Below are 8,235 nucleotides of genomic sequence, written 5' to 3' on the forward strand. Positions count from 1 at the left end.
ACAAATGCTGGGAGCTGGGGTGGGTGGGGCAGCCATTGCTGGGCTAGGAGAGTGGGCAGGGGATGGGCCTGGCTTGGCCGATTCAGAGATTTGGCAGCAGCCAAATCTCCAAATCAGATTCAGCTAAATCAGTTCAGAACAGTGATTCCAATCACTGAATTGAATTGCTGGCCCCTGAATTGACCAAATCCGAAACAAATACTAGCCACTTTGCACAAACCAACTGCTTGGTCTCCCTGCTCGGCCACATAGGAAGGGTAAAGTATCACCCATCTCTGTAACTGAGGTGCCCAGTACCCAGTGTGCAGGGGAAAAGCATAAAATCCTCAGAGAGTGACAGAGGCTGGAGCAACAGGCTCTTCTTTGCACTAGGTCTTGGTGCTCTAGGTCATGACCTAGTGGTGGTATGGTGGTAGCGTTAGATTCTTCTGTGTAAATATTGTACATACTCACTTGTTTTGTGAAGTCAATTTGTTGTTACCATTGTTGATGTTGCAGAACTTATTTTAATACACACTTTGTTTAACTTTATTCCTGAGTCATGTGTTTATTGGTATACTTGCCCTCCAGAGGGAACTAGGCTGCAGATCAGTACCCAGAGAAGAGACCCTTTTTAGCCCACCAAAATAAATAAGCTGACAGGTTAAAAGAGGCCTAACAACCCTCTCTATTCTATAATATAGAGACCCTGCTGGCCTCCTTTGAGACCAAGTGCTTTACAAAATCCCTACTTCATCTCCTTTCACTTTTGTAGGGGAAACAATCCAGGTCCAATCCTGCCCTGAGCTATTAAGCATTTTACTGAAGTAAAAAACCTAAAGGGAATGTTATTTCACTCTGTTCACATCCCTGAAAATCTCACCTAAGCTGAATATTAGCAAACAGTGTGCCCCTCTTGTGAGGCTGGGCTGCATTAGTAGGGGTGTTGCCAACAGACTTAGGGAAGCGATTGTTCCCCTCTATTCAGCACTGGTGAGGTCACATCTGGAGTACTGTGTTCAGTTTTGGGCTCCCCATTACAGAAAGGATGTGGACAAATGGGAGAGAATCCGGTGCAGGGCAACTCAAAAGGTTAGGAGGTGGGGCACTTGGCTGATGAGGACTGGCTGAGGGAACTGGGTTTATTTAGTCTGGAGAAGAGAAGACTGAGGAGGGATTTAACTGCATCCTTTAACTACCTGAAAGGTGGTTCCAAAGAAGATGGAGCTAGACTGTTCTCAGTGGTGGCAGATGACAGAACAAAGAGCAATGCTCTCAAGTTCCAGCAAGGGAAATTTAGGTTAGATATTAAGAAAAAAAATCTCCTACGAGGAAGCACTGGAACAGGCTACCCAGAGAGGTGGTGGAATCTCCATCCTTAGTGGTTTTTTTAACACCCAGCTAGACAAAACCTTGGATGGGATGATATAGTTGGGAATGGTCATGTTTAAGCAGCAGGTTGGACTAGATGACCTCCTGAGGTTCTTACAACCCTAATTTTATATGATTCTATGTTTATAATACACTTATCTTACCTTTGAAACTAAGACTAAAAAAAAAACCAAAAAAACCCCCAAAAAACAAACAAAAAAATCACTGAAGAGGAAGTGGAGGCCTATCCACCTTTTGTAGTAACAGTTTTTCTAGGACTTGAGCAAAGTGAAATAGGTTCACAGCTAGGTACTTGATAAGCATAGTAGGATCTGGCCCCTAAAATAAAATTGTGCCCTTAGATGGAATCGGAGACAGTGAAGACAAGTGTTGGCCTCAGCCTTATTATCTTATACTGTAGGCATAATATCATGAAAAGCATTTTGTTTGCTGTTATTTTTTTTCTACAACTCTTGGATGCATTTCATCCGATTAAAATCCTACTTTTTAAATGTGTTTTTAATAGTTAATTAAAAATAAACAAGCACTTTCAAAACAAAATATGCAATATTTTTGCCTTGGGAAAATGGGCTCTCTTTCTCCTTCATAACAGATAAGAATTAATAAATGTTTAATAGTTAGATAAGTATTTTTCTCACTGTTTAATGTTTAATGTGTATACATTTATAGGAATAATTTATTGGTCAAGGTTTCTAAAGGATTTGCAACAATTGGTATACTTCCATGCCATTTTATATAAACAGAAATGCAATTGCAGTTTATCATGCAGTTAAATAAGAAGTCAAAGCGTGCATCTTCCTGTAACTTCTCAAACATACCCCTGAAAAACTGAAAATATTTTTTTCACAGTTTTGGTAATGAAGAGTTAAGCATTATGCCAATAATATGCTACTAATAGTTAAGTGCTGGATGATAGAGAACATGAAATAATATATAAACAGCATTGTTAACAGGTCCATGATATTTATACGCTTAGGGATTTTTGTGCAGGTTACTCATATTGCATTTCCTTGAGTTCTATAAAACTATTTGTATATAGAAAGACCATATAATTGTATACCTACATACCATTCAGTTCAACACCTTGCAAAATTAGGTCTTTACTATTATAAACTTTAATAGGTTCTTTGCATAGCTAATATAAAAAGTATCTATACTAAAATGTACTACATAAATATAGTAGAAAACTATATATATGGTTTTCTACTATATATATGGACCCTAATGGACTTGCATTTGTCAAAAGTCTTCATCAAAGTAAATAATATGGCTATAATTAATTTTATGGTTTTCTTAAAATTCAATAGTCACTTTCTAAGCCATCATTTCTGATCTATGATGTTTCTACTTCCAGGTAACTGTCTGGATAAAAAAAGCCCCAGTCAAACTTTGAACAGAGCCAGGTGGCAGGGCCCTAAGTCTCTTGTAGTGTTTGAACCTGGACTATTTTACTAGATGTAGGCCCATGCATTGAAGAGCATGACCTAATCAAGCTAAAGTGGGATAGAAACCAGCTATAGAGCTGCTACAGCTTTTCAACCGCTAACTTTGTAGCTGGTTGGCTCTTTTTATAGCTTAATAGTAATTTTTTATGGTATGATAATTCTTTTGCATTTAAGGCTGGTCTTACTTTATACATGTGGCCTGTCTACATTGTTTTCACAATTAACTAGTTAATTGCAAGATATGTAGCATGTATCAGGGACCATAGTAAGTTTGCATTGCAAGAAGCAGTACTAGGATTTCCTTAGAAAAAATAGCCTTGTTATGCTTTCTTTTAATAAAAAAATCTTTAAGATATGTTTTTCACCTCAGTTCTGAAATTCAGTGTAAAACCTGAAAATGATTGAATTCACTTGTTTTATCTGATTAATAACAAAATAATTGCAAATAGCAGAGAATTTTGCCCTACCTTCTTTGATTCCGAATAATTTTTAACACATCTCTACAAACATAGTGGGGGAAAAAATACAAGTGCATAAATTCATTCTAAAAATCTTACTAAGTTCTTTTTCTGACACTGCCAGCAACTTATCGTGGCTTCGGTCCTTCTCTTTTTAATGGGAATTCACACTCTATCAGTAGAAGCAAGATCAAGCCCCATGTGACAAAGACCCTAGTTAGAAAGGCCCCCTGCAATTGCCAGCTGGAGAATCTGGGAGTTCAGGAGTGATGGTGGCTCCTCAAGGGAGTAATCCTCTGCTCAAAAAGAGGCCATTCCCATGAGAGCCAGGAGTGGAAAAGGAGCCAAGAGACCCGCTTGGTCTCAGAGATGTTATGGAACTTCTGAAAAAGAAAAAAGACACATATATGCAATGGGGAAAAGGATCAGCAACCAGAGAAGATTTCACTCATATAACCAAGGTCTGCAGGTATGAGATATGGAAAGCCAAAGCAGGTATGGAGATCAAACTAGCATCCAAAATTAAAAGACAACAAAAAAGTCCTTCTACAGGTACAAAGGCGGCAAGGAAAAAAAAAAATACAAACCCCGAGCTCCACTATAGAATCCCTACTGAATACATAGGTGCAGCCACATTAGATTCCCATGAAAAGGCAGAGCTCCTAAACGTTTACTTCACATCAGTATTCCAGAAAGCTAACAGCTGTGCACCTGTCCAGATGCCCAGAAAATATGGGGAAGTCAACATATAACATGAAGTCAGCCCCAAACAGGTGAGGGTCTTCTTAGGACAACTGGACGTTTTCAAGTCCTCTGGGCCAGATGACCTCCATCCAAGAGTCCTAAAAAAATGGCTGAACTCATAGCAGGGACTTTGGTGAAGATATTCAAAAAGTCATAGACCTCAGGAGTGATCCCAAATGATGGGAAGAGGGTCAACATAGTACCCATATTTAAGAAAGGGAACAGGGATGACTCTGAAAACTATAGAGCGGTTAGTCTGACTTTGGTCCTTGGAAAAACTTTTGAAAAAATTAAGGAGACCATCAATCACAAGCTTATAACTGACAAGGTATTAAGAAACAACCAGCATGGGTTTGTGGAGGGTTGATCATGCCTAACAAACTTGGTGTCCACCTATGGCCAGGTACCTAACCAGCTGGACAAGGGATAAGGTAGACATTTACCTAGACTTCAGTAAGGCCTTTGACTCTGTCTCCTGTGAAATTCTCTCAGTTAAACTGGAGGGTACAGGCCCTGACCAGCCTATGGTGAGGTGGGTGGATAACTGGATTAGAGGCCAGTCTCAGAGTGTTGTAATCAATGAGACAGCCTCATCCTGGGGGGCTGGTCTCCAGTGGTGTTCCACAAGGATCAGTGCTTGGAATTGTGCTTAATATATTTATTGATGACTTGGATGAAGGGGTGGAATACTCTATGATTAAGTTTGCTGATAATGCCAAGTTGTGGGGATATGTGAGCACACCAGAGGATAGGGTAAAGATCCAGGATGACTTACAAGACCAGTTTTATGGGCTGATCAGAATCAGATGAGGTTCAACAGGGAAGTGTCAGGTCCTTCATCTAGGTAGGAAGAACCTGCACCATAACTATAGGATAGGTGGTAGCTGTTCAGAACTGTTACTGTCACAGAATCTGAACGGGACCCAGGGCACAATCAATCAGAAGATGAATATGATCCAACAGTGCAATGAAGTCAGCAGGGCAAACAGAACCCCAGCGTGCATCACCGAATGTGTTGCCAACAGATACAGAGAGATGCTTCTCTCTCTCTGCTCAGCACTCGTGAAGCCATAGCTGGAGTACTGTGCCCAGTTTTGGGCACTGCATTTCAAGAAGGTTGTGGATAAGTTTGAGAGGGTGCAGAGAAGGGCCACCTGCATGACTAGGGGGCTGGAAGACAGACCACATGAGGAGAGACTCCAGAAACTAGGCTTGTTCAGCCTGAGTAAGAGGAGGCTGAGAGGTGACCCGAGAGCCACCTACAAGTATGTCAGAGGGAAGTACCAAGATCTGGGGGAAAAATTCTTCAGGAAGGCACCCCTGGAGAGGGTGAGGACCAATGGTCACAAACTAGCAGAGGGAAGATTTAGACTGGACATAAGGAAGAACTTCTTCTCTGTAAAGATAACTAAAACTTGGAACACACTTCTGGCAGAGGTGGTATGGTTGCCATCCTTGGAGGTGTTCAAGAGGAGGCTGGATAAGCATCTCTGAGCTAGTTTGAGCTAATTAACCTGTCTATGGCAGGGGACCAAACTTGATCTCCCAGGTCCCTTTTGGTCCATTGAGTCTCTATCTCAATTTTGCCATCTGTGGAATTCATATGGATCATTGTGTTTTGAGATGCTTATAAAAAATTCCCATATTATTTTCATTTTATAATGCAGTATGACTAATCAGGAACAAGGAACCCATTGTGTTCACTGCTATACACAGAGATCAAGGGTATAGTATTATTATTGCTAACACCCTATTCTAAGTTCTCTAGACTGCAGAAATGTCCCTGCACTTCCTAAATAATTCAACACAATATATTAGTATAAATCTGCCTGGGGCTTCTCCAGAAATGCCTGGTTTTCATGTATTGTGCATGCTGGGCACGCTGCATGCTCTTAACTATTAATCAGTCAGCATTATCGCTAGCATCCAAGGCTAGGGATGCCTTGGTCCTCCTCCTGCAAGATTCAGAGGATGAATCCTTCCACTTTCAAGAGCATGTTTTTAAAAGGGAGAATCTTCATCCACCAATTCCCGTCCCTCTATGGGAACAAAAATGCAATTCTGCAGAATCTGTATGGAATAAATACTTTTCACAAAAAGGCTTTTCCTTTGCACTATCAGGATTGAAAGGATCTTTCGAGACAGAGGAAAGTGCCTTTCCTAATCTGAGAAGAGGCTGCCTAGAGATAGCCCTCTCTCAATTTATCTGTGGAAAATGCTTCACTATTCATTTCATGAAAAGTCTATAACAAATTCTAACTAAAAGAAAAATTCCAAGCCAGAAACACCTATAAAGGTCAGTCAACAAACTGAAAATATTACAGTGGTCTCACTGTTCACTGGTAGAGAAACCTTGGTTTAATTACCTTGAAACTGCACTTCTGGGGCAGTATAAAGATTGCATTATAATACAGAGGTATGATTGAGTGATGCAAGATTCAGTCCACTATTCTAAAAATTCTAATTACTTTTTAACTTTTGGACTTTTTATTGAATTTATACTTTTTATGTAGGTTGTGAGTGATTGAATTTGCTATAGTGTTCATTAAAACAAATAATCAGATATATTCTCTTCTCCTTTTCCCCCTTGGCTAGGCAAATGACTCAGTTGTTAGAGATTTTTTTGTTTGTTTTTTAATAAATAATCCTGAAGAAGCAGTAAAACATTCAACTTAATTGTCTTCACAAATCTTACTCAATCTTTTTAATAATGGCATCCCTAGGTTCCAATGTTTCAAAGCCTGCATGTCTTGGAAGAAACAATTAAAATGTATGCAATGTAACCTGTGAATCTTACTACGGGAATACATCTTTCAGTTCACATATGCATGTGACAGTGGTATTATATATGGCTGCAATATTATCACACATAATAAGGATAAGCCTCTGTAACCGTTTCTTTGCACTACAATAATAAGACAGCAGCTATGACAGCTATACCTTCCAAAAGCAATTGGGCAAAATATTCAAAGATGTTCCAAAATATTCCAGAATAAATATTCATTCTGTGAAAATTCTTAAATTCACAATGACAAATATCTAAATTTTAGGCTTGTGTGCCCCAGATCCTGACTACCAAGCACTTAAGTCACTGATTATTCAGGAAAGGAAAATCTCTGCTACCAAACCTGGACACTATACAACAGCATGTATGTACTAATTATGATTTTCTAGAGGGTTCATCTTGGTATATAGAGACTGAATTCTTAGCACATGTGATGCAGAACTAAGAGAGAAGACAATGAACTCAATTTTAGTCTGGTGAGGGCATGCCATGCTGCTTTTAATGTGTGCTAAGCCAGTTAAAATAGATGCTGAGGGTGCAGACAGACGTGACAAAAGTCATGGCTGCAGACTTCATGGCAAACATGAGTGCATGGATCCAGCCCACTTTAAAGGAGTCCTATCCTGTAAAAATCTGAGCCCTCATTCAGATGGAAGTGCTTTAGAACAGAACGTACTTTGTAACTTGTGCCTGCAGAGTTTCCAGCCTGTTGCTGTTTTCAGAATGGGAGGAGGGGAAAGGGCATGGAAGGAGTTTGGTCTGGGTTTTTTTCAGTTTTTTCTGGAGGGTGGAGTGGGTGGATTGGAGCCCTGCCTGAAATGGGGGGTTCCAACCCACCCTCCAGCACTGGCTGGGGAACCCCAAGAATGAGCTCCCTCTGCTCCTTTCCCTCCACCCATTCTGAAAACAACATCCTGGCTGGGAGGGGGAGTAGTGTTGCTATGGAGACCAGGATGCAGGCTTGCAGCAAGCATCTGGAATCCCCAACTCTGACTGAACAGTGAACTTCCATTTGGGCCAGGGGATCATTGCAACTCATAGCACTTCCTGCAAAGCACTATGAGTTGCTCTTCTGTCTGTGCCCCAAACTTAAACTTGAAAACCTTGTTTCACATTGAAGTACACACTGCCTTGTCTAAAATAGCCACTACACATTATAAACATACATCATACTTGTATAATAAACAGTCCATCTGTCTGTTAGTCTGTAACATTCTTGCAACACTCTGATTGGTAGTGAAACAACCAGAGTATGGAGAGCCACCATGATGGGTGGGATGGAGGGGATGGACCAGGGTGGCAAGGCCAGTGCCACTGGTCTCATCCCCCACTCCATGCCTGCCATCATGGCAATGCTCCACCACCTCTGAGGAGCAGAGCCAGGGGGTGGGGGGCATGAGGACAGTGGTGCTGGAGGTGGTACTGGCACAGG

Source organism: Gavialis gangeticus, unplaced genomic scaffold, assembly GCF_001723915.1.
Source record: "Gavialis gangeticus isolate Ggan-Ray unplaced genomic scaffold, GavGan_comp1, whole genome shotgun sequence".
In the NCBI taxonomy this organism is placed as follows: Eukaryota; Metazoa; Chordata; order Crocodylia; family Gavialidae; genus Gavialis; species Gavialis gangeticus.